The 14,417-nt window shown below is 36.0% G+C and overlaps 1 protein-coding gene and 1 long non-coding RNA gene across 3 annotated transcripts in view; both read right to left on the bottom strand.

Annotated features, from left to right (window-relative positions):
* GSTCD (glutathione S-transferase C-terminal domain containing) overlaps window positions 1–14,417 on the bottom strand; it is a 129,469-nt gene that overhangs the window by 52,702 nt on the left and 62,350 nt on the right. The window lies entirely within an intron of this gene.
* Window positions 4,620–6,826, bottom strand: LOC311519771. Its single transcript, XR_014711366.1, has 3 exons — window positions 6,673–6,826; window positions 5,698–5,740; window positions 4,620–4,657 (listed from the first exon to the last, which is right to left on the bottom strand). It is a non-coding gene; the product is annotated as an uncharacterized lncRNA (long non-coding RNA).

Below are 14,417 nucleotides of genomic sequence, written 5' to 3'. Positions count from 1 at the left end.
TTTTTGTTTTGTTTTTGATTGTTTGATAAATATGTTTGGGCCTTTTATTTTCATTGAGTCTATAAATTATTTCTGGTAAATATAAAGTAAGCCACAGTATAAATAAAATAATCTTCACTGGTTAAATGTTTTAGAACCAATATTTTAAGTTGTACATACTGTTTTAAAGGACGTATTGTGACAGCAAAACCATCCATGACAAACAACAAAATGGAAAATACATTTGTTTGAAATATTTTTGCAAAACACAATTCAACAAATTAGTTCAGAGATGAAGTGTCTGAAATGTAATTACAAACTGAGAATTTAATAGATCTATTATTAAAAACTAATACATGTAAGTTAAACATTTATTAGGAATGGGCATCAGCTGTCTAGCCCACTATATTTTAACTCACCATCCATCTCAATCTCTGTGGGGATGAAATCTGGGGCATTATTATTGACTCCAGCTTTTAAACAGAACTCACAACTGGCTTCAAAGAGAAGTTCTACTTAAAGACTGACAACATGATACAGCCCCAACGCTCACAGAAGACAATGGAAAGACTCCTATTGACTTCAGAAGGTTTTAGATGGGCCCTAAAACTTTGCCTGTGGAATACTGGGATCTACAGAGTACTTTATACAGTAAAAGTATCACCTTGTTTCTGATTCTACCTGTCTGCTAGAAGAACTCTCTTTTAACATGACTAAAGGGAAGCTTTCATTGATTTTCGCAATAACTCCACAATACTCTTTCTTAGCAAGGTTCTATATAGTCGTTCTGTTTAACACAGTACAATGCAGATCCTTGCTCCCCACCTAATTATGTTACATTTTTCTACAATCAACTGCTTTTGCCAAAAGCTGGCCCAAAGCTCCTTTGAATCTGATTACATATCCTCATTATCTGCTCTGTGTCTGAGCTTTATTTTTGTAACAGTTCAATTGGCACAGCAATTGCTGTTGTGTGTCAAATGAGATGTTTGACTACTCTGTCTCTACTTGCAAGAAGGTAAAGGATGGTCTTGCAAGTGGGGAGTACAATGTTAGGTGTTCTTGCTCTGACCTGCCCAATGTAAATGCAACTGCTGATTTGTTTTCCAAATGGCAGGAAGAGGACTCTTAACATGGTGATTCTCTATTGCAACTTCCAATACTTGCAGTGTGTAGACATCTGTGAAGCTTTTTTATTTTTAATGTGATTCCACGATACCTGAGACAAATTTTTAACGATGATAATCACCAAGCATAAAGCTTCTGGAATCAGAATTTAGCTGACTGATGGTACACGAGACAAAGTAGAATACAGTTTTTCTTCTGCAGCTAACAGGTCCCAGTCCTGCAGCTTGTGACTGGGAGAACACTATGCCCAGTTGGAGCCCACTGAAGTTAATGCGTGTCTGGCTGCATGCGAGAAGTTGCAAAATCAGGGCCAGAGACTGCAATGAAGTGCTGGGAGGAAATATTCAGAAGCTGATTAAGCCGTCTTTATGGCCACTGGAACAGGGGCCAATGATTTGGTCCTTTGTTTTTGAAGTATGGCTAATTATTCAGCTACTATTTAGTTATGACTGAGAATGTTGTTATAGCTTCAAAAATACAGTTCTTTGAAATAAAAAAAATCCATTACTATATTATAATCCTAAAAACATTTTAAATGAAGGGAAAAAACTGCACATGCAAGATGCTGAAAAAACAGATACAAGTCTGACTGTAGGAAATCTGATTATAAAGTTTTCCAAATATAATAAAAGTCTGCATAAAAGCAGAGAAGACAGTAGGTTTTGTTTGTTTGTTTGTTTTATGTTTGTTTGTTTTTCTGCAAAGTAATTCCCCCTGGAGGAATCCTGGACTACTGTTTACTTTTAAACAACAACAAAAGTCTATAGTGTGTTTGCGTGCATACATAAACACACTCCCAAAGCCAGCTCCTCAGCTGGAGTAAACTGATATAGCTTCACTGCAGCCAGTGGAGCTTTACTGATTTATACCAGCAGAGGATATGGCCTATACACACTCTTTTTCAAAGCTAACAAATTGTCTTAAATTACTTGAAAACAACAAGATTTGCTACAAACAGGCCTCATTATTGTAAGAGTTTATTATTTATTTCATCATATTTATTCACTTGGAGGTTGACACATTCCATTTTAGCAACTCTTGCACACACACAAAAATTGCTGGAATGACAGAAGATAAGTATGCATTTCATTATCACAAGCATCAGTAAAAAATTCACAAAATATGCTTTTAATTTTATTCATGCAGCATCAGCTAGATGTGTTATGACAGGACTAAGTAGCCTTTTGTGATACTTAATTTCACCCTAAAGCTGGTTTTAGTTAATTTTAAAAACAAAGTAATCTTCTCATCAGTAACAAATATCACTGCTAAATTTAAGAGACCAGAAATAACATAGCAAACAGAAGTTAAATGAACACTATGCTAGATACATAGAAAGATGAAATCCAATAGGAAATTAATATATTTTGGAGCACTTCAATATGTGGCATATTTTAGGTACAAAACAGACATTGTGTATTAAATAAAAAGTAGACCTTAAAATTATCTCACAATTTTTTAAATATGTTACACAGATATTATTTTAGATAGATACATTTAAATGGACACTAATAAATTAAGGCCCTGATTCTACTAGCACTCACTTGCTTAAATTTTACACATGAACTCAATGGCACTACTCGTGTATAAACCTAAGCACATGCATGTTTGCAGAACTGAGGCATTAATTAAGCTCAAAGCAACCATTTTATAAAAGAAAACTTTAAAAAAAAGCTAAGAATAAAATAAATGTTTCTATGCATTTTTCTGAAATTTTTAAATATACTCTGTTCTTAAAGAAATATTTCCCCAAAGTGTTTGAAACACTACAGTACTAATGTGAAACGGTCCTGATTCATTTTCATTGTTCAAGCTGAGAAAAATGAAAAAAGTTAATAAAAGGCATACATGTTGACAAGTAAAATATACTGTAAAAATTCTTTCACTTTAATAACTTTTCAGTGTTACTAATGAATTTTGTTTTCTTACAATATATGAGTTTCCAAGCTAGAAGTATCCCTTTAAACATATTCAAATAAACTAATATTGGCAAGTAGAAATATGATGCTGTAGAAACCAGAATGTTTTGATGCACCATCAAAACGTTCAACATACTCTAGGCCAAGCAATGGTTAGGTCTGTGTTAAAATAATAAACTCCAAAGAAACTGCATTTATGAGAAAGATAAAAATGTATATATTCATAAACTCTCTTCCTAGAAGTTAACTTAAGCTTGCAAGAGAGTCAGGAAAGATTACAAACAGAGGCATAAAATCTTCTCACCAGCCCCAATGATGAAAAATTAGTGAAGACATTTTAGAGGGCCCAATTCTTGGGACTCAAAAGACTGGCCACATGTGGTGAAGTGAAGTGTGAACAACCAATGAGTTTTAGGATAAATCATTGTGTTAACTATACTGATCATTTTATATTGTGAAGGCTAGTTCCACAACACAAATAGCTACAAACTTTGTTTTTTTAGGTTCTTTTTTAAACAACCCTGATACCATGCCCTGGGTGAGAGTATACAGTACACAATGTTCTCTATCATATACTCTACAATGAACAATGCTCACCCGCTAACTGGAGTGTGTAATTGGTAGACCCATAAGTAATGGAGACACACACCCCACTCCCTTTCGGTGTGGGGCTCCCCTCATCTCTCCTACCTGTGGCATGGATGAGCGGGACAGGTTGGGACTCTGGGATCCACTGGGGTCCCTGAGCAGGCCAGGAGGTGTAGAAGTGGCATTGCCTTCATATCCTTCCTCAAGTTTGTAGAACTGGGGGCCACTTGAGCCCAGCTGAATTCTGTAGTAGAATGACCCTGCTGACTAGTTCAGGAAGGACTCCTCACTGGTTAACAGTTTAATAAAGTTGTGGACTCTGCATTTAACCATACTCTGGCTTGTGTGCCTTGTTGCTTCAGTGTCTGTGTCAATATACCCTGTCCACTGTATGCATGTCCTATCTCTGGTAAAATATTTACACCACAGTTTATAAGCATCAGTAAGGCACAGATGGTGGAAAGTAAACAAATCTGTTAACTATTAAACAACAAAGAAGATTTTGGTGGTAGAATATGAAAATAATACCACCTCAATTATTTTGTTTACAAAGCACTTAAACTCTAAGATCTAAAAAAAGCCTGACAGTCTTGAAGATTTGATATATCATCTCTACAAATGTAAGTAACTTCATCCAAATAAATCACTTCAACCTATATTCCAACATAGATCAACAGGGATCACAACTGCATCAAAGTGTCCAGCACAAGTATACAAGGAGGAATGCCAGATATGTATTGCAGATAAGTTGTAAAGTTGTATGTCTGGCACAACTGTTTTTCAGTATCACATAACACTGGCTAAAAATTGTTCCATGTCAGCTCAAGTTTATTACAGTGAGGTCTTCTGAGTGTGTCTAATTTTGTAATCAATAAATCATTTCTAGTCTTTCAAAAAAGGAAGCATGAATGAACTAGAAGGATAAAATGAAAGGAATTAAGATCTGACTACATCCACCATGAGACCTATATACAGCATTACACCACATTTAGGTCTTTTCATTCAGCTCATTCTTATTCTCCTTCCTCTTTTCCAACAGCACACTGTAAAAATAAAATAAACATGAATAAATGTAACTTCAGGTCAATGGTAGCCTCAGACTAACGGTTGAATCCCCAGTTATATTGGCTTTTATGATTTGAAAAAGCTAAACTCAAAGTCGTCACAAGACCAAATAAAGCCCTGTAACTAGCCCCCTAAAAACTCAATTTCTACTTCTATTTTTTTATCACTATGTTTTTCTATTGCCATAGTAACACTATCTACACAGTAAAGGGCTTGATTTTCAAAAGTGATTGTGGTTAAATTGCATACTAATTTCCATAAGCAGATGCACAAACTAATATTTTCAAGCGCAAATGGCCATTCAGGGAACAGACTATTTGCATGTGCGAGTGGACAGTTTGCATATACAATTGCTGTAATTGTACATTAAAAATAAAAATGACTGAGTTACTTTTTTCATCATGATCTTCATTTAGGCACATCAAAAATCACCCATTACTGTAGTTTCTGAGTGCATCACAATATTTAAAGTATCGCAAATGTAAAATGGAGATAATAATATTTCCCTATTGCAAGGATAAATACATTAAAGACTGAGAGGTGCTCATATACTACAATAATGGGGGTCACATGAATACTTAAGTTAGACAGACCATTTTATTAACACTAAATAAATCAGATTGAGGATCTAACACAGTGGTGGGCAACCTGCAGCCCGCCCATCAGGGTAATTTGCTGGCGGGCTGCGAGACAGTTTGTTTACATTGACTGTCCGCAGGCATGGCCACCCGTAGTTCCCAGTGGCCACGGTTCACCGTTCCCAGCCAATGGGAGCTGCGGGAAGCGGCACTGACCATGGGGAAGTCTAGCTGTCGCTTCCCGCAGCTCCCATTGGCCGGGAACTGGATAATAGTACTTCACTCTCCAGGGCCTTATGAGGATGAATACATTAAAGATTATGAGACATTCAGACACTATGGTGACAGGGCCACAAAATATTTAAGATAGATAGAAGGAGAATTAAAACATGTAGATCCCATTTACACTGTAATACAAGTAATAATGACAAATCCCTCACCTTAGAACTCTAGTCCAACAGATATGTAAGGGTACAGAATAACCTACAAACAATGAATCCACAGTACATTACTACAGATGAACTTTGGATACAGAGTACCTATAAGTTTATTTTGTATTTTTTTTTTAAATTATAAAATTATATTAGAGCACCACCTTCAGGTCAGCTCAAATCACTAGACCTAATTGGCCAGATTCTAACTTACATTACCGTGATGTAAATACAGAGTACTTCCAGAGAGCTGAATGGAAACACTATAGATTCCAACCAGTGTAACTGAGATCAAAATCTGGTCCAATGCCTCAAATTAAAATGCAACAATGAAATATTTTGGTGATGGTCTGAATTATCTTCTGCAAAGAAACAGCTTAGCTAGAAGTAAGGTCACACAGGTTGCGCTAAGTAACTATTACAGAAGTGTATAGACCTACTTGTGTTGAAGAAAATGAATTAATGATCATGCACATCCAATTAAATGGAAGTGTTAAATACAGCTATTCATAAAAATTGAACAAAGCAATAAAAGGGAAGAGGCTTAGTGATTACCCTTGAAAAATGAGGAGAAATTGTAAGTGCCTTATACTGATTTGGTAAAACAAAAGTTATGTAATTCAACAGCTAGCTTGTTCCCTCTGTGGGAAAAATTCTCATGGGGCAGAACTCTCATTGTTTTCCCTTCAGAAGTTCCTCCAAATTGTCCTATTGGTAGAGGTGACAAGTATAATGGGGCTTTTCCTTTGAATGGTCTGACGGAGCATTCAGACTCCAAACCTGTGACTATCCAGAGACACATGCCAAAACCAAGGGCCACTATGTGGATTTTCAGTTCCCCATGGCAGCAGAACTCCTGCAGGAACTCTGCATCCACTTAGACCCTCCTTGCCACTTTCCAAACAATACCATTTGGACAATGGGGGCTTCGCTCAGCAAAGCTGGTTAACCAAGAGAATGGTTACAGGGTCAAAACAAACTTACTCTGTACAATGCCCACAGGCTTTCAAGGAGTGAGTGGCACACTGTCACACAGAGCAACAGTTTCTCCTCCCCACATCTGGGAACCACTCATTCCTGATGCTTCTGTGATACTAGAAGCAGAAAAGAGGAGACAGACCTTGTGATTCATTTGCTTGTACATGTCGTTTATACAATATATTATAGTTTACTGAAAATATGAGTACGAATGTTTGAAAATACGTTGAAGATGGATATCAAAGATTTTTGCAGGTTATTAGACTTCATAACTTGAACTTGCAAAAGTTATTCTTTAACAGGCAGAATTTTGTAGATTCTCAATTACAAATTTTAAAGGGGGGAATACATATATTTTGGTTTGAAATTATCCTTGTTTTTTCTCTCTCATAGATAACTAAATATTTTTGGAGTTTGTTGCTTTGGGCCTAGTTTCTTTTCTTAGTATATAAATTATAAATTTTCTTAATATATTTTTTCTTTAGAAACATTGACCTATTCCATAAGAAAATAAAACATTTAAAGACTAGTAGTCCATATAATCAAATCTCTGGAGTTCTTAATAATTGTTAAGACTGCAAAATAGGGTGCATTAATATTTTACATAGATTTAAAGTTTCCATATCCCAAATTCCAAATTTTATTCTCATGTAAATAAGGAAAAAACCTCCTCAAGATTTCTCTCTGCCGCATCTTTTTTGATCAAACAAGTATTCTCAGTAATATTCAGTCTTTACAAAGGGAAACCCTGCCTACTGAAAAAAGTTATTCCCTTAAACTTGCAGTTTGATAAATACTGTGGACCACTTAATGACAGAAAAACCAAAAGCATTCATTCTCCAGTGCTGTCATTTCCCATTTAAAAGGATCTCTTGCCAACAAGAATGGCAGATTTACAGTAACCTCTTTGTTTTTGTTATCTGTCAGGTAATGAGCCACGAAACTCTGCTACATATCAAACCCATCTCATCATCTGTTGCCACAGGCTTTAAACTTTTCATTGGATGGTCTTTGTCTATGTTCAGATATGTTCAAGATACAATTTAGTCACAAATATACCTAGGAAATTATTGGACTTTTGTCAAGTTATTGCCAAAGAAACCAATATCTTGTAATGACTGTCTTAACCTTTTACTAATTTAGCTCTCTGTCTCTTTATATATAAATATATTCACATTCAAAAGAATGAAAACACATATTTCTGACCAAAATTCAATATAAAGCTGCTACTACAAATATTCAAGCTGTTATGGAGAGATTTACCATTGATGTTAAAGTAATTTGTCCTATGATTTTCTGATTTGAGTAATAAAGATTTTTTCTTCATAACTTTCTTGACAAGTAACTATAACAGAAGTTGAAGTACCTGAATAGAAAAACATCTGCTTAGTTTTAAACACAATGAAGTTGCATTTGATCTCACAAAGTCCCATATGTAGGCAACTTTTTTACCTACCACCCTAAGCAGTAATAGCATGTTCTTAGAGTCATATTCCAACAGGACTTTTGAAGTTCTCTTACTTATAGTTCTAGAGTAGTCTCAGTACATACTACGACTGAAATATTTTGGGGTATCAGAATGACAATGTCTATCAAAATCAAAAAACAACATTCACACTGCACAATACCTGGTAAATACTGTCTGTATAACTAATTATTTTATTTGTATAGTACCCCTTCTTCCCTGCTGCACAATAAGATCCTCCAAGCTGCTTTATGAGGACCATCACTTCTTAGGTAATAGCACAGTGATCCTCCCTTAAAAGTCTTGACTAGCTTCAGATAGTCAGATCCCGACTCCCACTAGGAGCTGGGTTGTGGAATATGGGTTGTGGAATATGTGGATCTGTTTAGGACTCTGGGTGAAAACTTGCCCCCCTGAAGTCCATGCCAAAACAACCCACTGATTTCACTGGGGGGTCAGGATTGCACCCAGTACCTTATGCTGATTAACGTACAGTTAGAGGTAGGGTGAAGCCAAACTTCTCAAGTGGAGTCTGGAAAGCTGATTATGTATTTCAGATCCATTTACAAACTGAGCCAGGTTTCTTTTATATAAATCAAGATATTAAAATCAAGGTCTATATTAGCAATGAGTGTAGTATCCTGCTGGGAAGTTTGAGTTTTTTTCAACCTACACTTGTTTAGAAAAGAAGGCTTGCAAGAGCATGGAAAGCAGTTGAGAAGTGAGATTAGAGTTTTGTCCAATTCATCATATTCCCCTTGTTCCAGAATAAGCGTTGGCCTCTTTCAGCATTCTTTGTGGAGACTGTCAGAACAGACCAAAAAGCTCTAAAGATCTAAGTTTGTAGGGCCAAGAGGTATCAGAGTCAAAAATTAATCAATAAATGAAATAGTCCATGTCCCATAAGGTCCAAAAACACAGGAATGAGTTTAGGGGTAGGATTTTCTAAAACATCTAAATGACTTTCTACCTTTGGTGTTCATGGGGTTAGTGGATTAATGTTGACCAAGTGACTTCAACACCAGTGCAAAGCCCAACATCCCAGTCCTAGATGTATTAAAGGCTTAAAGCAAATTGCTAGCATAAACTGAAGTACAGGCTTCATGTCATCTCCTCCTGCATCAATGGGATTTAAAAAAAAAAAAAAAAAAAGCAAGCATGTCCTACTGCTTTAGATTATAATATAATTGTTTTTAATACTATTACTATTTTCCCATTTCTCTATAATTCAAGGTGATCATATATGGGACTAGCTCAATTTCCTGTTTGTTTGTCTTTGCTCTTGAATACTTTAAAAGTCAAAAAAGGATGTGAACTCCTTCTGATAGTGCTATGGGAAGATGCCAGACATGAGCCAACAATTAACTTTTCAGAAGCTATTCCAGAGCATCTGGTCAAGAGTGTTTTAACTAGGAAATAATTAATACCACCTTCACTAAAAAATACTGAACACACAGTAGTCTGGACTTTACTTAGCACAATTAAAAGCTTTAGAATAACGAAGACTACTTGGAACATATTATGAACTGTTCATAATAAAATACTTACATAAATTTGATATGTTCTTACAACAACATTGCCTTCTCCAAAACTACTGATTAGAATTCTAAATGCACACACAGTTTAAGACCTCACTTTCAGGAAAAGCCAGGACAAAACTCCTGACCTTGTCTAATGTGGGATTGTACCCCGTTCAAGCAATGTATTCGTGCTTCTTAATGTAGAAATCTAAAAATACTGCAAATGCAGATGGAAATAATAAGTAAACTTTAACAAGCAGAAGAACTCTTCTTGATCTCAGACATTGTCATAAATGATTGAGAGTTTGAAACAAAATCTGTCCCTGAATTTTTAACAAAGACCAAGCTAAATGAAAAAAAAAATGTATGTACAGCCATTTGTATAATGCTTGCATTTACAGCATCTATTAAACCTACATTTCTAGCATAAGCATCAAATTACAAACTAAGTATATTTTAGATACAAAAGGCCTTGTACTATGAGATTTGTTTTACTTCAGTAAAATGCAATATACAATATATGATTCATAAACTCCTGACCAAATTTTAATAAACAGTCCACACAAATCTATTGACATTGCACAAAACTGAATGGTAACTAGGACTTTTCAACAGATGCCAGCTCATGCCAGCTAGGAATACTTTCCAAATAAGGAGAATTAAGTTGAAAAATTAAGTCTTTTGAAGCAAATCTTCCCACCTCTCTCAGAGAAACAGGCTAATTTTTAAAGAATTTAAATATTTCTAATTACTGTGATTATATATGTCTCTAGTAAAGAGTCAGGACAACTACATGTGATAAAAGTAAACAATAGCTTTACAAATAACTTCCTTTTTCAGATGTTGGAAGTACTAAATAAAGTAAAGGAGGAGTCAAATAGAACTTCATTAATCCAGCAAAGACCCCAGCAAAAAAAAGGTTTCACTGTTAAAAAAATGTTCTGACAATTCAAAAATTGCTTTTATTTTGAACTGGGGAACCTGAAAACCCTCAGAAAAAGTACTGTCAGCTACTTATTAAGCTAATATTTATTCATAAAACTGTCCCAATGTTACATATATACTGTACTTATCAATCAATTGTAGTGTTTCACAATGTTTTTTCTATAAAAATTTTTTATAGTTCACTAAAAACAAACAATAGAAAAAAATCCACATTTTTTCTCAGTTTGAGAATAAATTCACATCAATAATTATTTGATAACCTGACATGGTGTAATCCTGTTGAACAGATGATAGATAGTGAAACATGTTAATAAGGTTAAAAAGATTAACACAGAACACCCAAGTCACACAAATTACCATGTTCTCTGAGCTATGATCAAAATTCTCAAACTCCAGCGCTATATGTAGAGCCGTGCGCAGATACAAAATTTGTATCCGCATCCAATACACAGCCATGGTCTGCGGATATAAAGTGGATATCCGCAGATCTGCAGGGCTCTACCTATATGAGAGCCTGACCATGCTCCCTGTGAAGTAAGCTAGAGTTACACCATTCACCTGAATGGGAACAGGATTAGACCCTGAATTTGCAATGAAAGGGATATTTTTTCCTTAATACCATTTCAGGAGATCTAGACAAAACATTAAATTTAAGAGGTGCCTACTGCCTCGAAGATCCAATGCACTGCTATGAAATTCTTAAATATAATTAAATTACCCTCACCACAACTTTCACAAATTCTTCTGCGTATTTCAGATATGGATACACCCTAATACATGCTGAAAATACAGTAAGGTGGCTCAAAATGTTAGCTACCACCTGCAACATTGAGAGAGACTTAAGAGATGCTAAGAATTGCTTTTTAAACAAAGTGAAGCTTTTAAAATGCCCAACTACAAATAACAGTAACTGATCCTTTCTTGGCTACCTCTGGAGAGAGGCCCAGGATTGGAATTGGAGACTGTAATATTCTCTCTCTCTACAAGCAGCCCTTCCAGGACAGGGGAAGTGAGTATTAAAATGCAGTAAAGTTGATGTAAGACACACACAAAGCACTGTAATCCTCAACAACAACAAAGCCCAAACATACATGTGGTCTTTAAAAAGCTCCCCCCGAAGAGGTCATGAGTTCTATCAAATAAATAAGTTTGAATTTGTCCCATATGACATTTGTTCCTTTCGACATGTTTGGAGTATTTTATTAGCCAGGAAGGGAGGGAGCAGTGTTTTTCATTTATCTTTAGTCAGTTATGCACAGATTATTAAAGGTATTTAGGCATTGCAGTGTTCGGTGTTGCAACGCCTAAATAATTTAGGAACCTGAATCTCATTTTCAAATCTTCAAATCTCATTTTACCTCTTGTCTTATACTAAATTGTCAGCTCTTCAGGGCAGGGAGCATCTTTCTATTCTGTGTTTGTACAGCACCTGGCACAAGAGGGCCCTGAGCCATGATTAGGACAACAGGAGCTACCTCAATACATAATTGTTTAAGGCACCAACTGTACCGACAAAAAAATCTTGCAAGCATTCTCAACAAATGGACACAAATGGTTGCTGCAGCAAGAATTGCAGCTAGCCCCATTAAAATGTGGCACGTCCTTTGGAGAGTTCTTTGTCTGCATAGATGTTGTTTTCCATTTATCTCTGTATTAACAGCTTGTCATCCAAATAGATCTTGCTGCCCTCTAGTGGCTTGTGAAGATATATAAACTATAAAAGTTAGATTCCCGGAGGCTCATGGAAACTCTAAAAATCCACTCTTAATTTGTCGTTCAGCTTGAAGCAATTTATATTTTTCTCTCGCTTCTATTTAAGAATAAATTGTGCATAGTTGGACACTATACCTACAGGGATCAGGAAGCCTGATGTCTTGATGCCTTTTCTAAAAAAGGACTGCTTCAGGCACTATAGCAGAAATACAGAGAATGACTACCCTCAGATAGCTGTTGCACTGATAAATGAAAGGATTACATGAATATACTTGCGTCTACCACACCATATGGAAAAAATGAAGTTTAAACAAGCCAGGGAAAAACTGTGAAGAGTCAAAGAAAAAATCTTGATTTAAAGACTTTTTGTGCTGGTAATTAAATGTTGCCATACCAGCCTGTAAATGATGGGACCTCATGAAATGAACACAGCCAGAAGTGTCAGTGGGTGACACAGAATGCCTCGAAGAAAGGAGAGTCAGAATAATTTTGGACTTAGTTATATAGTAGTTAACTCCAAAACATCAGTAAAGCTGGATTTGAAAATCTGATGAATGAATATAAACAAAAATGCTCAGAAAAACAGGAAGGCTCTTTATAGCAGTAAATATCACAGCACTAATGGAAAACAACCATGAAGTGGGCAGAGTAACTCATTTAAAATGAACACTGCCAGAGCAACGTTTTGCATTAAATTATATAGCATCCAGAATACTCAGGTCATTACAACATCACAGCAGAATGTAAAGGAAATTAATGTTCTTAACACTTCAACGTTTTTCATCAGATAATAAATAGTATATTCCAAATCTTTTGCGACAAAATAAAGATAGACATTAAACATAACAGATTTTTTATCGGAAACAATAATATTCAGGTACTTATATGGTCTTAATCACCAGTATCTGAATACCTCATGCAAGTTACAATGGAGCTTAAGTAAAGTATCAAAGATCAAATCCTGATCCTGAAGTGGCAACACTCTCATTGACGTCAATGAAGTCAGGGTTCAACCCAAAATGTGCAGAAGGATTTAAGTGAGTTCATGCCCCCATAAGAGGATACCCCATTTCTAAAGAGTCAAACTGTATGTTAAATTTTATTCCACAGTTTAAAAACACAGAAGATAAATATATCCCAATTAAAGATCTGATTAAAGGAATCTTGAACTATACAGGATATTTACATAAAAATCAGTTTCCTGTAAGCTGGAAAGGATGATACATGATCATCAAACTGCCAGAAGAATGTTCACACCTACTACTGGAAAGTGTCTTGATGGCTGATCTAAGTCCAGGTCAGGCGGCCTGGTACAAGGTAGAGACTAGCGAGGCCTAACTACATAAGCATTAGAGACCGTAATTACTTCCCAGACCATTTGCCCATTCTGCCAAGATCACATGCTCCTGTCTGACTAGGAAGAAATAGCTGATCCCACCAGTCATAAACATACCGCTAAGGGTAGCATAAAATCCCTCCTTTACTGTAAAGGGTTAAGAAGCTCAGATAACCTGGTTGGCACCTGACCAAAAGGACCAATAAGGGGAGAAGATACTTTCAAATCTGTGGGGGAAGGTTTTTGTTTTGTGTTTCTGTGTGTCCTCTAGGGAGGCAGAGAGGCATCAGGTCAGGGAAATCCATCTCCTCCAAACAATCCTGAAAGGAGTCTCTGATATTACAAAAAGTGTAAGTAAACAAGGCAAGGTACGTTAGGTTATCTTTCGTTTTAGCTTGTGAATTTTCCCTTTGCTAGAGGGAGATGTATTCCTGTTTTCTGTAACTTTGAAGTTAAACCTAGAGGCAAATTCCTCTGTGTTTCAAATTTTTTGTTACCCTGTAAAGTTACCTTCCACCCTGATTTTACAGAGGTGATTCTTTTACCTGTTTTTAAAATAAAATTCTTCTTTTAAGAACCTGATTGATTTTCAGTGTCCTAAAGACCCAGGGGGTTGGGTCTGTGCTCACTTTGTAACCAATTGGTTAGGATATTATTCTCAAGCCTCCCCAGGAAAGGGGGTGTAGGGGTTTGGGAGATATTTTGGGGGAGATAGGGCTCCAAGTGGTCCTCCCTGAATGTTTGTTTAAATCAGTTAGTGGTGGCAGCGATA

This window comes from Lepidochelys olivacea, assembly GCF_965140295.1.
Source record: "Lepidochelys olivacea isolate rLepOli2 genome assembly, chromosome: 4".
Taxonomy (NCBI): domain Eukaryota; kingdom Metazoa; phylum Chordata; order Testudines; family Cheloniidae; genus Lepidochelys; species Lepidochelys olivacea.
The sequence above is the reverse complement of the archived record's forward strand: the minus strand, read 5'-3'. Positions and strand labels throughout refer to the sequence as shown.